Genomic DNA, 15,242 nt, shown 5'->3' with positions numbered 1-15,242 from the left:
GAATTGTAACTGAGATAGAATTTGAAGTAAAAGTGAAACTTCAAAGTCAAAATGAACTTTGAATTTGAATTTGATTCTCAAAAATCGATTTTGAAAAGAAATTTCGATCTTGAGCCTAAATTCAGAACCTGAAACAGAAGTTGAATTTGAAAATTGAATTTAGACTTGGGAAATAGATTTGAAAATAGAGTTCAAATTTGAATTTGGAATCAAGGTGAGATTTGAAAATGGAATTGGATTTGAGAAATCCAGATGGAATTTGAAGATGAAATTGAATTTAAGAAATCCAGATGGAATTTAAAAATGGATTTTGGATTTGAGAGATCCAGATGGAATCTGGAAATGAAATTGGATATGAGAAATTCAGATGGAACTTGAAAATGAAATTGGATCTTGGAGATCTAAATGGATTTTGAAGATGGAATTGGATTTGAGAAATCCTGATGGAATTTAAATTTGATATTGAAAATAAAGGTGGGATGGAATTGGATCCTAAATTGATTAGAAAATGGAAGTGGATTTGAAAAATCCAGAAAAAAATGGAATTTGGATCCAAACAGAACTTGGAAATGGGTTTTTGGGATTTAGGAAATCCCAATGAAAATAAAAAATGGAATTGAATATGGAATTGGAATCAAGTTGGAAAATGGGATTGGATTTTGGAAATCCTGAATTTGATCTTGAAATTTGCCTTGAATTTAGAGAAAATCAATTTTTGAGATTCAGAATCAATCTCAAAACTTTGATTTTGGATAAATGAATTGGATTGAGAATCAAGACTCAATCTTAGATAGAACTTGGAGATTTTAAAATTTTAAAATAGCGAATAAACTTGATTTTAGACTTGAACTTTGAAATCAAGAGATGAATTTGGAATTTCAAAGTTGAATTGAACTTTGAAATTTGATTTGAAATATTGATTTGGTTTTGAAATTGAATCTTTGAACTGGGAAATGAATTTGAAATTTTAAAGTTGAATTGAACTTTGAAATTTGATTTGAGTTGGAAATTGAATTTTGAATTTAGAGATGAATTTGAAATTTCAAAGTTGAATTGGACTTTGAAATTGAAATGTTTGAAGTTTGAATTTTGAAATAAAATAGAATTGAGAATAGTAAGATGAATTTAAATTTATAAATAAGAATTGAAGATTGATTTGAGAAATAAAAAAAAAACATTTGAAAATTTATCTCAAAATCACTTGGATGATTTGAAATATTATGAAAAAGAATGCAATTCTGTCATAAATGATGCATGATTTGAAAAGAATTTGAAAATTGGATTTTGAAAATCATATTTCATTCTTTAGGGGAATTGAAATAAGATTGAAGATATAATACATTCATGACTATGGTCACAAATTTATTATAAAATAATCTGTATTTAAATTCAAATAAAGAATAAAATACATTTTGGTGCCTTTATAGGGTTTGAAATGAAATTAACTTTCAATATATCCTGACTATTGCCATGAATACATTTTAAGTTAATTTACAAGTCAAACTCTGATAAAGGAAGAAAATTTTTAGAAAATATGATGATTTTTTAAAGAGACCCAAGTGTAGATCCAATGTTATTCCATAAAAGATAAAAATCCTAAGTATTGTTCACATTTTGACTATGGCCATAAATGCAAATCGTTTACTTAGAATTTAGTTACCTCTTATTAGAATGGTGCACGTGCCATTCGTGTTTCACCATGGTGGATTTTTGAGAAATAAAAGAGAAATAATATGAAACAAGTATTTTTTCTAAAAATGCTCATACATTCTAATCTAATATAGGAAAATGAAAATTCTCATTAATATCTAACTATTACAAGCTTGAGTGGCATTGAAATTCAAATTCCTAATCTAGAAAAAGAAATTCAACAATTTACATCTTTTCTGTAAAATAGAGTTATCAAAATGCAATATACAAAAAAAGATAAAATGCTATCTTGAAAATAAGATGGAGAAGATCATGCCTATTTCTTAAGCTAATGATAAAAACAGGCATTTAGAATGCTTGTATGATGTGTGATGCTAATGAGAGAATGTAGGTTAGAATGCCTATAGATGCACTGTATCCATGAGAAAATGTTTGTTAGAATGCATGCCTAATAATGAAAGTGCAGAAACTTGATAGAGAAATTGTAAAATGATATACAGTGATGATGTTGGGGATGAAGTGTATTTGTAGTGTGGTGAAGCTGGAACATGCTCGGATAGTAAAAGTACAGAACATGAAATGAATAAGAGCATGGGAGATGCATATGTATGCTATAATGCTGGAGTGTGGAGATACGAGAGTGAGTGATTGTAGGAAGGTTGTTGTAATGTGGTAACAGGTTGCTGCTATAAAAGGGATAATGAAGTGGGTGATATTTGCAGAAGATTGCTGCAATGTGGTGATGGTGTGCATGCTGGAAAGGGGCGGCTGCATGTGGTAAGAAGCTAAGATAATGTGACATGATATAGAAGTGTTATACTGCTGTGTAGCAGGTGCGACAGATGGATGGGGATAGAAGGTGTGATGTGGATGGAGCTATCAGGTAGCAGGGGAATACATGAAAAATGCAGGGAATTGGGGCTGGGTATTGTTGGTGGCTGGAGTGGATTAGGAGTGAGAGCATAGGTATGGCTTAAATGGATACAACGGGTAGGTGCATAGTTGCTAGAATATGGTAGTGGACAATAAGTGGTTGTGGTATTGGGTTCATTGTTGCAGGTACAACGAGGTAGTGAAGATAGGCTGTGAATGCAAGTGTGAATTACAAAGGGTGCTGTTATGATGAACAGTGTCATTTGCAGAAAATGCAGGTGGATGACATGTGTTTGGGTAGTATGATCATTGCAAAAAAATTTCTCTTATTTCTCTTTTTTCCTTCTCTTTTTCCTTTCTGGCCTCTATTCCCTTTTTGAAGGGGAATTAAAAGATAGAAAAGAAGAGAGAATGAGAAAAGAAAGAAAATGAGAGGAACTCTTTTGCAAAGGTCTCACTTGACCTAAATTTTGAAAATATTTTGAATTTACTTGCCTCCATTTTGAAATATTTGCAGGAAAAAGGGAGAGACGGGATTCGCTCGTCGGTACGAGGTTCGATCATTCCTGGCACCTTTACTAGGGGTAATCGAACCAAGGATCGAATTTATGCCTTTTGCTTTGCCTAAATATTATCTAAGAATTTATTCTAAGTCTAAATGCATAAAGAATCATGCTTATGCAATGCAAATACAAATATGTATGCTTTTGGGAAAATAATTTAGAAAAAATTGGGATTTTTTCAAGTGATTCTGAAATAAATTTGGTAATGGAGTGAAAAAATGATTCGAAGATTTGAAATTGGTTTGAAAAAGTTAGATTTTGAATCTAACTTAAAATTTGAAATAGATCTGGAAAAAGAGACTTGAAATTCCAAGTCTTGGAGTGGTCAGAATTTTGGAAAGATAAGCCTTTAGATGAAGAGAAAAGGAATTTCGAATTGGAATTTTGAAATAAGAATGAACTTTGAAAGTCAGAATGGACTTTGAATTTGGATCGATTTTCAAGAATCGATTTTGAAAAAGGAAATTTTGAATTCAGAACCTAAAACAGGTATTGAATTTGAATTTAGACTTGGGAAATAGATTTGAATTTGGCTTTGGAAATGAGAATTGGAAAATGAAACTGGATTTTAAATCTGGAATAGAATTTGATTTTAAATCTGGAATCCTAGATGGATTTGAATCCAAAATATGAATCCTAAATGGAATTGAATCCAAAGTCTAGAATCCAAAATGGAGTTGGATCCGAAGTCTGGCATCCAAGATGGAATTGGATCCGAAGTCTGGAATCCAAAATGGAGTTGGATCCAAAGTCTGGCATCCAAGATGGAATTGAATCCGGAATATGGAATGCTAAATAGAATTGAATCCAAAGTCTGGAATCCAAAATGGAGATTGGATTTGGAAATTTGAATCCAAGGTAGAACTGGGTTCTAAATCTAGAATCCAAGAGGGAATTGGATTTTGAAAATCCAAATGGGGCTTTGAGGATGAATCATGATTTTTGGAAATCCAGATTTGAATTTAAAAGTATGCTTTAGACTTAGGGAAAAAACAAATTTTTGAGATTCAGAATCAATCTCAAAACCTTGATTTTGAATTGAGAATCAAGACTTAATCTTTAGATTGAACTTTGGAGATTTTGGAAAATAAAGGATAAACTTGATTTAAAGCCTGAGTTTTGAAATCAGAAGATGAATAAGGAATTTCAGAGTTAAATCAAACTTTGAAATTTGATCTGAAATGCTAAATTGAATTTGAAATTGAATCCTAAAAAGTAATTTGGAATTTCAAAGTTGAATTGAACTTTGAAATTTGATTCGAATTGAAAATTGAATTTTGAAAAAAATGATTTTTGAAATTTCAAAGTCAAATTGGACTTTGAAACTGAAGTTTGATTTTGAAATAAAATAGAATTGAGGATAGAAAGATGAAATTTGAATCTACAGATAAGAATTGATTTGAAAAATAAAGAAGATATTTGAAAATATATCTCAAAATCACTTGGATTTTGATTTTTTTTTTTTAAATATGATATAATTCTATACTAAATGATGAATGAATTAAAAGAATTTAAAATTGGATTTTCGAAAAGTATATTTCATTCTTCAAATGAATTGAAACAAGATTGAAGATATAATACATTTCTGACTATGGTCATAAAATGTATTATATAATAATCATATTTGAATTCTAGTGAAGAATAAAACACATTTGGGTGCCTTTATAGAGTTTAAAATGAAACTAACTCTCAATATATCCAAACTGTGGCCATTGATATATATTTTGAGTTAATTTTAAATTAAACTCTGATAAAGGAAGAAAATATTTAGAAAAATATGATGATTTTGGAAAGAGATCTAGTGTGGATCCAATGTTATTCCATAAAAGATAAAAATCTTAAGCATTGTTCACATTTTGACTATGGCCATCAATGTGAATCATTTGCTTAGGATTAATTACCTTTTATTAGAATGATGCACATGTTATTCGCGTTTCACCATTGTGGGATTTTTGAAATAAAGGAGAAAATAAGATGAAACAAGTAATTCTAGAAAATATGCATGCTCATACATTCTAATCTAAGCTAGAAATATAAAATTCTTATTAATATTTAGCTATTACAACTTTGAACCGAAGTTAAAAATCATAAAATTCTTAATCTAGACAAGGAATTTAACATTTCCATATTTTTTCCTGGAAAACAGAGTTAATACAAGGCAAGAATGCAAATGTAGGGGATAATGGAGAATGTCATATCAAAAATCCAAATGCATGTGGCTAAATAAAGAAAATGTATATGACATCCCTATGCCAATGAAGGAATGCAAATGGAATTATCCAATCCATTATAGGAATATCTATCCTGATGAGGATGCATGTGAAGCAAGGAATATAGCAACCTAATTACAATGACTAAGCAAAAATATGTCATATACAACAATGTATCAATCTAATGATATGTCAAGAATGTACATATATATATATGCATATATCCATATATGCAAAAATTCAGAAAGGGGCATACATATGTGAGAATGATACCTAAATGATGTTCATTAACTAATATGAAATGCATGCTCTGAAAAATGGTAGATGGATGTGGATGATATAGTAGATGCAACAGGTAAATGTTGTGGTGAACAAAGAATGTGTGGTATGGGGCTGTGGAGATTGCGGCAAAGTAAAAGACATGCCGATGGTGATAGGGGTTATACTACAACAAATGAAGTGTTTGCTGATTCTGGACAACAGGGAATTATTGTGCTAGTGCAGGTGAGGATGTGAAGACAGGTTTAATAGCTGGAATGCACAAGGGTGTGCAGATCTGTGAAGGTGGATTATACAGAAACTGTGGCTTGTGAAGATGGTCATATGACTGGAAATGTAAGGGATCAATTGAGTCACACTTGTTCCATCAGTTGAAGGATGGTGGCTAGATAGGACCATCACAGCTAGTCATTGAAAATCAGAGGAATATGCAATAAAATTTTCAAAGAACATATTGGTAATGATAAAAAATGTGGAGAAACACCTGAATCACAACAATTCTATTTATTTGAAGGATGGTGACACCACGGTATGTATAGCTGATACAATCCTTGGTTCAATATCAAATCCAGAAGTTTAATATGTAGAACTTTTCATCTATTCTTTTGAATTCACAACATCAAATAGCATCTACTGGTTCAATCAACCTTCCATTTATGAAAAATTGCAGGTAATCAATATCTATGGCATCAAGAGGACCTTTAAATACCCAGGGGTTGAAAACCATATATTTTTTTTATGACTTTGGGCTTCAAATGATGGGTTTTATTCTTCATTATCAACATGACTGAGGGATGGGATATTGTGAACACCCCAAATTTTTCAAAATTTTATAAAATTTTCCTCTTTGTCTCTGGCCTCATCTTTCTGAATAAATTGAGTCATTTTCAATCCAAATTCTAGTTATTTCTCGAATTCACTAGAATCCAAATTCATGTCATATATCTGACTCAATTTTGGATCCGGATACAATGCTAAAATTCCAATCTGAGCCTCGTTATCCAATTTTCAAAATCAATTTTTAAGAATACCAAAATAATTTTTGAAAGGCTCAGACAGTCCATTCGGTATCCATTTGGATCCATTTACTCTGTGTTTCTCCATTAGAGATTCAAAACTCAAATATTTCCTCAAAACCTGGATCCAAACCCATTTTTTTTTTGAAGAATTCAAACCCGAATTCTCAGAAAACCCCTCTTTTGTAAATATTCTCAAAAATACCAAAAAAATAGTTTTAGATCTCTTATTTTCCCATAGTTTTAGAATTTTATGTCAAAAATACAAAAAAATGTAGAAAATGCCAAAGAAAACAACAAAAAATTCAAAACACAAAGAAAATTTCAAAAGAAAGTAAGTTTTAAAACCCTTTTTAAGAAAACTTTTTTTTAGAACCATGTTTTTGAAAATTCTAAAAAACTCTCAACGGTCTTTCTCTCTCTTCTCTCTCCTGATCACGCTCTGGTTCGTCTCTTTTTCTCTCTCGCTGGCTTGACCCTTTGATCGATGGCCCCCTTTTCTCATCCACCGATCTCCAACCACCCTCCATGTGCCTCCTCCTTCACGAACCTCTCTCTCGCTCGAACCCTCCATCGCCAACCATCTACCTCTCCCCCTCCCCCCCCCCCCCCCCCTTGTCCATCGATCCCCAATGACATCCACACCTTTCCAGAGCCTTCTTCTTCCTCTTTAAAAGGGGCACGCAAGAACGATCTTGGAAGAATCGATCATCCATCCATCTTTCACCAAGCTCCCTCGCGCATCCCTTGCTCCTCCTCCTTCTCCTCCTTTCCCTTTTCTCATTTCCTCTGCTTCTTCTTGTCGAGCGGTAAAGGAGTATTGCTTCGCAGTAGTATACAGAGAAAGCACCCCTTCCTTCCCAATCGAAGCCTACTCACGGTAAGCCATTACTTCCTCTTCCTCAATTATCCGTAAGTTTTCTTTACTCACTGTTACTTTCTTACTTTCTTTTTCTCTGGTATTTCTCGTGTGCTTCTCATTTTGCTTTCTTTTAATTTAATGCAAAATCTCATATGTGGTGCCGATCTTCCTATAGCAGCATCGACTCATATAGAGTAAAACTAACAGAACAACCCTGTTCCAACACATTTTTTGAATTCCTTCACGTTTTTCCATTTTATGTTAATTTCCTCAATGTCTCCCTCTCTCGTCAGGTAGTGCTTGGTTATGTTATGTTACTGTGTCGAGTATCGTCACTGTCCCATTTCTGGCATTTTGTTTACAGTTGGTGGTGTTTAAGGCCTCCTTCCATCGTAGGAATATCGCCCCCATTAATGCATCTGTCGTGATGTCAACTTGCTCATTGCAAGATCGACTTGCGCCTCTGCAAAATCAATGAAATGTGTACATTCCAACACCTTATTTTCTTTATTTTCTTCACATTTTACTGCTTTGTTTACATCACATTCCAGCGTACATCCTGTATTGTATTAATCTTCCTCCTGCTTTTAATTATCTTTTCGCTCATGTTGATCTCCTATTCTCATTTGATGGTCATTTAATTTTGATTTCATTTTTTGTTATCTTCTTTCTCTGTTATGCAATGTGTTTCATCTGATCGATCATTTTATATCAAGTTAGTTGCCTTTCACTCAGTTAAATATTGCATCTGTGTCAGATTGAACTCAGCATCATGCCTCCCACTTTTTTTTTTTGTTTAGGCATTGTTACCTACTGTCAAAATTAGCCAGAATAGATTTCATTGGAGGTTTTGTTCTAGTTTTGGTCCATTTGCTATCAGATCATGCCCTGAGGTCTTTGACTCTAAAATGGCAGAGATCTTGATTTTGACCTGAACTATGTAAAGCATAGCCTCAATGAGGGTCTATCTGATGCATTTCAATTCACCCATTAGACCCAAGTCCTACAAAGGATGATTCATGTCCAATCCCACTTCACCTTCATCCATTTTTTTTTTATATACGTCTAGAGTGTTTCACTATGAACAACATACTTGGTTCTAAGAGCATGTGCATATCATCATCATTGGTTACAATAGTCCACCAGCCACCTCATTCCATATGATGAGGCATTCCATCCATGGCACCTTCATTAGCATCGGGTAGGCCTAACTGCGTGTACATAACACTTGTTGCATTGCCTGTTTTAGGTTGAATTGGGTTCGTAATTTGCCATATATTGCAGCATTTTGTACTTCAGTATCAACCAGCTATACAACATATGACGTATATATTCTTTTCCTTTTTTTCTTTCTTTCTTTTTTGTTACACTGCTGTTCTGATTTGATTCTCGAGGTGGCATATCTTATTTCTGAACATTAGCATTGGTGTGTCACTGCTTCTTGAACCTCTTCTGGTTGAATTCAATGGTGTGTGATTGTGCATTTTATATTATGAAGGGTGACAGTATCCCCATTTTTTTTTTGACAACGAAATGTTAGGATAGCCGAAGCCGTGAAATCTCAGTTATCTTGGATCATTGTGTAGGCTAAGAAGATAGGCCACTGGGAAAGATGAGATGTGTGAACACCCCAAATTTTTCAAAATCTTTTAAATATCCCCTTTTTGCCCCTGATTTCATTTTATGAGCAGTTGAGTCACTTTTAAACCTAAATTCCAATACATTTCCCAAAGTTTTACTGAAATTAAATTCATTTTTATATATCTGACTCGATTTCGGATCCGGATCCGATATCAGAATCCAAATTTGAGCATTGTCATCCAATTTTTAATTGAATTCTCAAAATTACCAAAATAACTTTTGAAAAGCTCAGACACTTCGCCGGGTATCCGTTTGGATCCATCGTGTTATATTCCTCGATTCGAGGTTTAAAACTTGAATATTTTCTCAAAACTCAGGTCCAAACCCATTTTCTTCCAAAATTGCTCAGAAAACCTTTCCTTTGTAAATATTTTTGAAAATTTTGCAAAATTATTTTAAACTCCTTAGTTTTTAGAATTTCATTCTAAAGAAAAAAAATATAAAAAAATGCAGAAAATGAAGAAAAGAACAAAAAATTATTTATAGAAAAGAGAAATATAATTTTTTAAAGACCTCCTTTTGAAGAAAACAAACCTTTTAACTAAAACCATTCTTTTGCAAAAACTTTTGAAAAGACCATCGTTTTGAAAACTTTTTCACAGGGAACCGCCTTTTGGTAAAAGCCCTTTTAACAAAAATTTCTTTAAGGTTTCAGAAACCCTCTCTCTCGTTGTTCATCGCATTCTCCTTCTCCCTCTCGCCCAAACTCTCCATGGCAAAACCCTCCATGTGCGACCTTTCCCCCAAAAACCCTTCATCACCAATAGCATTTTACTCTCCTCCGTCTATCTGCAACATAAATCTCCATTCTCATCCTCCATCGCCCGGATCCTCCCTAAGCCCTTCATCTCCAACAGAAACCCCCTTTTCGAACTCTTCTCCACGCTCGTTAAAATAGCACGAAAAGGGAAGGAGAAGGAGGGAGGGAACACCTTGAACGGGACTCCAATCTTCATTCCCTCTTCTATCCCTTGTATCCATCTTTCTATTACCCTTGGCAAAGTGAATCTGCTCTGCCGTTAAAGGAAAGTTGGCCCTGCGAGACTTGGAGGAAACCCACAATAATACAAAAAGGACCCATTACTTCCTCTGGTTCTTGATTCCCTCTATCAAGGCAAGAAAATGCCCTTTCTTGCTTCCGTAGTTCCATTTTATTTTATTTTTCTGTTTTTCCATTAACGCACCGACGGTGGCGGTGAGTTGCTTATGCAACGACAACCCCACCCTGTGCTACATCAAAAGGAAGGACTCTGTTCCAACATCTTCTCTCCCCATTATCTTTACATATGGTGATTTTTTTTTTTAGTCTTTGGTTATTTCGATTGTTTATTACATTTTGGTTTTGTTCGATTTCCTGCCTTGGATTGTACTGGTCCTTATTTCTTTCATATCCAGCATTTGCATCCTATATAATGGCCTGTGTAATTGATTTCAAATTCACGTTTGATTCCCTGTTATCTTAAATTGTTGTTTGAGTAGTAGAAATGCCATTTATATATGTGTTTGCCTCTGCACCTTATTCCTTTGATTCAAGGTTCAATCCCACTGCACGCCGCGTCTCTGCTGTTTATCAAGTTCTGAGTTCTGTAAGAACTGCCCAGAATTGGGTCCTGTAATATTAAGGCAAACTAGTTTGCCAAGAAATCTTTAAAAGACACAGGATTCGTTTCTTTCGCTTGATGGTTTGTCACAGGTCCATTGGGATCTGCTTGAGCTTATGCTCTCAAACTTGATGGGAGAATTTGGATAATACACTTTTTGTTCAAACAAAAGACTCTGCGTATTTCCAATTGGCGTACACCATCCTTTATCTTGCTAGAACCTATTGATCAATTTGCTACAGTATGAGATAGTATGGGATGAAGATGTCCTGCATTGAGAAAACCTATGCAGACAAACTGGGATGTTTCAGTGAATGTGACACAGGTATAACATTCTGGTAGTGTTTTCATGGATTTTGATAAGCAGGAAAATAATATTTTCTTTTACAAAAAGACCATGGAGATCGTCCCCCATAACAATGGCCGAGTGAGGATGGTGCAGTGATTAATCAAAATGAGAAGTTACCTGCTCTAGGGCCGGTCTAGGTGAGTTCCAGCTCCAGTTTTGGAATATTATCTCTGTGCAGTTTTCTTTTTCCAATTTTTTTTTTTTATTTTGATCACGGATGTACATTCACATACAGCCACCAACCCACCTTATGGATTCCATTGCTCTCTGTTATAAATCTTGAATCTATATATCTTGAGCATATCCACATATCATATTTAGATGTCATCATGATATTGCAATAAGTTGAGTTTTTTTTATTTTGTTTATGTTCAGCAAATAGGAGATTAGTAGTGATCGTTTTCTTTTACTCCTCTATTGCAATAACATGATAATCTACATCATTGGTGTCATCAATATAATGATTATTCGTATTTTCATGTGGATCTTATGTATGAGCAATATTTTGTTTGGGAGATGTTTGCTAATTTATAACCTAACTGAGCTTATCTAATCGTTTCTTCCTTCTCCATACGAGAGATCCGATTTTTATTGAGAGTTACGGTATAATTTGGGTCATATGAGCAAACCTGCGTGCTGGGCCTTTAAAGTTGTGTGTCAATACTGAAAATTCTGATCTAAATGTATGTGAAATTCGGGCTTGATCTGGGTTTGTCTCTTTTGTGCCCAAAATTGGTTTTCCAAGCCTCTGAGCAGGAGATGTTGCTGTTGGGCTCAATCCTATCATAACAGATGTGGTTAGTGAAACCAACATCAGTGACTTGTGTAGCAGAACTTTGAGAGGCATATATGCACATTGTCCGGAATCAGCAATTTGAGAGACTGGTGATGATCATTCAAAACTGTGAAATAGCTGAAGTCGATTCGTTCGCATGACTTAAGTATGTTAGAGTCCAGTAGAATTTTTCATAACTGGAAGTGTTGATGGACACTTGAAATTTTGGAAGAAGAAGCCTGCTGGCATAGAGTTTGCTAAACATTTCAGATCTCACCTTGGTGCCATCGAAGGCTTGGCTGTTAGTGTTGATAGTCTCATTTGTTGCACAATATAAAGTGACCATTCTGTGAAAATATATGATGTTGTCAACTATGACATGATGGTTATGATGTGTTTACCACATATTCCTGGTACAGTTGAATGGGTGTACAATAATGGTGATGTCAAGGCTAAACTTGCCATTAGTGACAAGAACTCCCCTTATGTTCATGTCTATGATGCTCATGTTGGTTCCGCTGAACCTATATTATGGAAGGAGGTTCATATGGCACCAGTTAAAGTTATGAAGTACAGTCATACCAATGATACTGTGATATCTGCAGACACTAAAGAATGCAAGACAACCGTCTCTACCATAGAGGTCAGTTCAGATGGCAAGCAGTTCTCTGTTACATTTCCTGACCTCAAAATATGTGTATTTTGGTTCAAGACAGGGAAATTAAGGCGAGTGTGTGATGAATCATTAGAGGTTGTCCAAGATCTGCAAAGAAGGGATGTTCCACTATACCGGTTAGAAGCAATAGATTTTGGGAGAAGAATGGTTGTTGAAAAAGAAATAGAGAAAACAGAAAATGCTCCACAGATCAATGCCATTTTTTATTATGCAACAGTGTTGTGTATAAAGATTGTTAATTTGCTTACAAATAAAGTTGCTAGTGGAAAAGTTGAGAACAATGAATGTTTTCTTAAAAATTGCTCTTTACCAAGGTGACAGAAGTAGTAAAAAGGCTAGGAAAATTCCTGCAGTCTTAGCAGCCTAAAGGCTGTTGTTAGTTCGTTTGCACCCACAGTGGCTCTTGAGTTGCTGTAAACCCATGTATATGCACCAATAGCCCCTGAGTTGTTATGGCTTCACATGTACAAGCATTCTCCACTAACATAGGCATTTAGGTAATTCTTTGTACCTCTCTTCATATATTGTATACAAGCATTGTATATGCATTTTTATTCTTTTGTTTAGCATAAGTACATTCAGGCCAATGCATGAATATTCATATATTAGGCATTGGCATTGCATTCTCATTAACATGTGCATTTTCATCATGACTTAGATATAACCATAGGCATACCAACATTAAGATATGATATTCTCAAACCTCCTTCTACATTCATCTTTTACCTTGTGTTAAACTTTAAATGTTGCAGGAATTAGGTAGAAAAGGGATATGTTCTTTTTATTAGCTTAGGAATTGTAATTTCTATATCAAATTCAGACTTGTAATAGCTAGATATAATGAGAATCATCTAAATTTCCTGTTTTAGATAGAATAAGCATTGTAAATGCCATAAATTGCTTGTTTTTCATGCTTTCCCCCTTTATTTTCCAAAATTTCACAAATGGGCACACGATTGGCACGTGCACCATTCTAATAGGAGGTGATTAAATCCTAAGTTGATGATTTACATTAATGGCCATAGTCAGGATGTGAACAAAACTTAGGATTTTCATCTTTTACGGAATAACATTGGATCCACACTGGATCTCTTTCTAAAATCATCATATTTTTAACTATTTTCCTCTTTTGTCAGAGTTTAACTTAAAATTAATTCAAAATATATACCAATGGCCATAGTGAGGGTATATTGAGAGTTAATTTTATTTTAAACTCTATAAAAGCACCAAAATATGTTTGATTCTTCACTTGAATTTAAATGTGGGTATTATATAATACATTCAATGACCATAGTCAGGGATGTACTATATCTTCAACCTCATTCTTAATTCACTTAAAGAATGAAATATGCTTTTCAAATCCGAATTCAAAATTATTTAAATTCATTCATCATTTAGGATAGAATGGCATCATATTTTCAAAAACCCAAGTGATTTTGAATATCTTTTCTCAAGCTTCTATTTCAAATTCAATTCTATCTCATTTCAAGATTCAAAAAATTCAATTTCCATGTCCAATTTGACTTTGAAATTTCAAAATCATTTTGTGTTCAAAACTTCAATTCAATTCAAAATTCAAGTTCAAAAGTTCAATTTAACTTTGAAGTTTCTGATTCATCTTCTGATTTCAAGTTCAAAATCAAGCTTATCTTCTTATCTTGAAAATCAAGATCAAAGTTTGAGATTAATTCTGGATCTCAAAACTTGACCCTTCTTAAAAAATTTAAGATTCAATCTGGGTTTTCAAAACCCAAATCCATCTTCAAAAGTCCCATGTGGACTTTCAGAATCCAAATACAAAGTTAGATCCAAACCCATCTTCAGATCTAGGATCTAAATTCCACTTTGGATCTCAGACTTTAGATCCAATTCCATTTTAGGATCTAGAATCCAAATTCCACTTTAGATCTCAGACTTCAGATCCAATTCCATTTTAAGATCTAGAATCCAAATTCCACTTTGGATCTCAGACTTCAGATCCAATTCCATTTAGGATCCAGACTTTGGATTCAAATTCCATCTTAAAATTTAGATTTCAAATCAAATTCTATTCCCAATTCTAACTTTCAAATCCAATTTCATTCTATTCCAGATTACGAAATCCAAGGTTATCTGGATTCTCAAAATTCCAAAACCAATTCAGTCTCTCAATTTTATTCAAATTTCTTAAATCTCACTCTGATTTTCAACCTTAAATCTAGAATTTAATTCCACTTCAAATATTCATTTCCTCTCCTAAATCCAAGTTAAAAATTCAAATTCAAAGTCCATTTCTGACTTTGAAGTTTCATTTCTTTTTCTTTCGTCTTAAAATCATTCTTTTCAAATCCAATGATTTATTTTCCCAGCTCTGATTAGTTCAAAGACTTAGAACTTCAAATCCTTGATCTATCTCAAGTTCTAAATTAGATTCAACCATTTCTTCACTTTATTATCAAGTTCATCTCAGAACACTTGGAGATTTTCAAAAAACCATTTTTTTTGAAAAGAGCATACATCCTTGCATTGCACAAGCATGATTTTTTGTGCATTTAGACTTAGGATAAATTCTTAGATAATATTTAGGCAAAGCAAAAGGCATAAATTTGATCTTTGGTTCGATTACCCCTGTTAAAGGCGCCAAGAACGGTCGAACCTCGTACCGACGAGCGTATCCCATCTCTCCATTTTCCCGCAATATTTCAAAACGGAGGTGAGTAAATTTTCTAAATATTTTCAAATCAAGGTCAAGTGAGACCCCGCAAAAG

At 33.8% G+C, this 15,242-nt stretch overlaps 1 pseudogene; it reads left to right on the top strand.

Annotated features, from left to right (window-relative positions):
* Window positions 1-5,620: 5,620 nt before the first annotated feature.
* LOC149840302 (peptidyl-prolyl cis-trans isomerase CYP71 pseudogene) lies at window positions 5,621-12,862 on the top strand (annotated as a pseudogene).
* Window positions 12,863-15,242: the final 2,380 nt, after the last annotated feature.

Source organism: Nuphar pumila, chromosome 4 (genome assembly GCF_984573655.1).
Source record: "Nuphar pumila chromosome 4, dmNupPumi1.hap1.1, whole genome shotgun sequence".
NCBI lineage: Eukaryota > Viridiplantae > Streptophyta > Magnoliopsida > Nymphaeales > Nymphaeaceae > Nuphar > Nuphar pumila.
The sequence above is the reverse complement of the archived record's forward strand: the minus strand, read 5'-3'. Positions and strand labels throughout refer to the sequence as shown.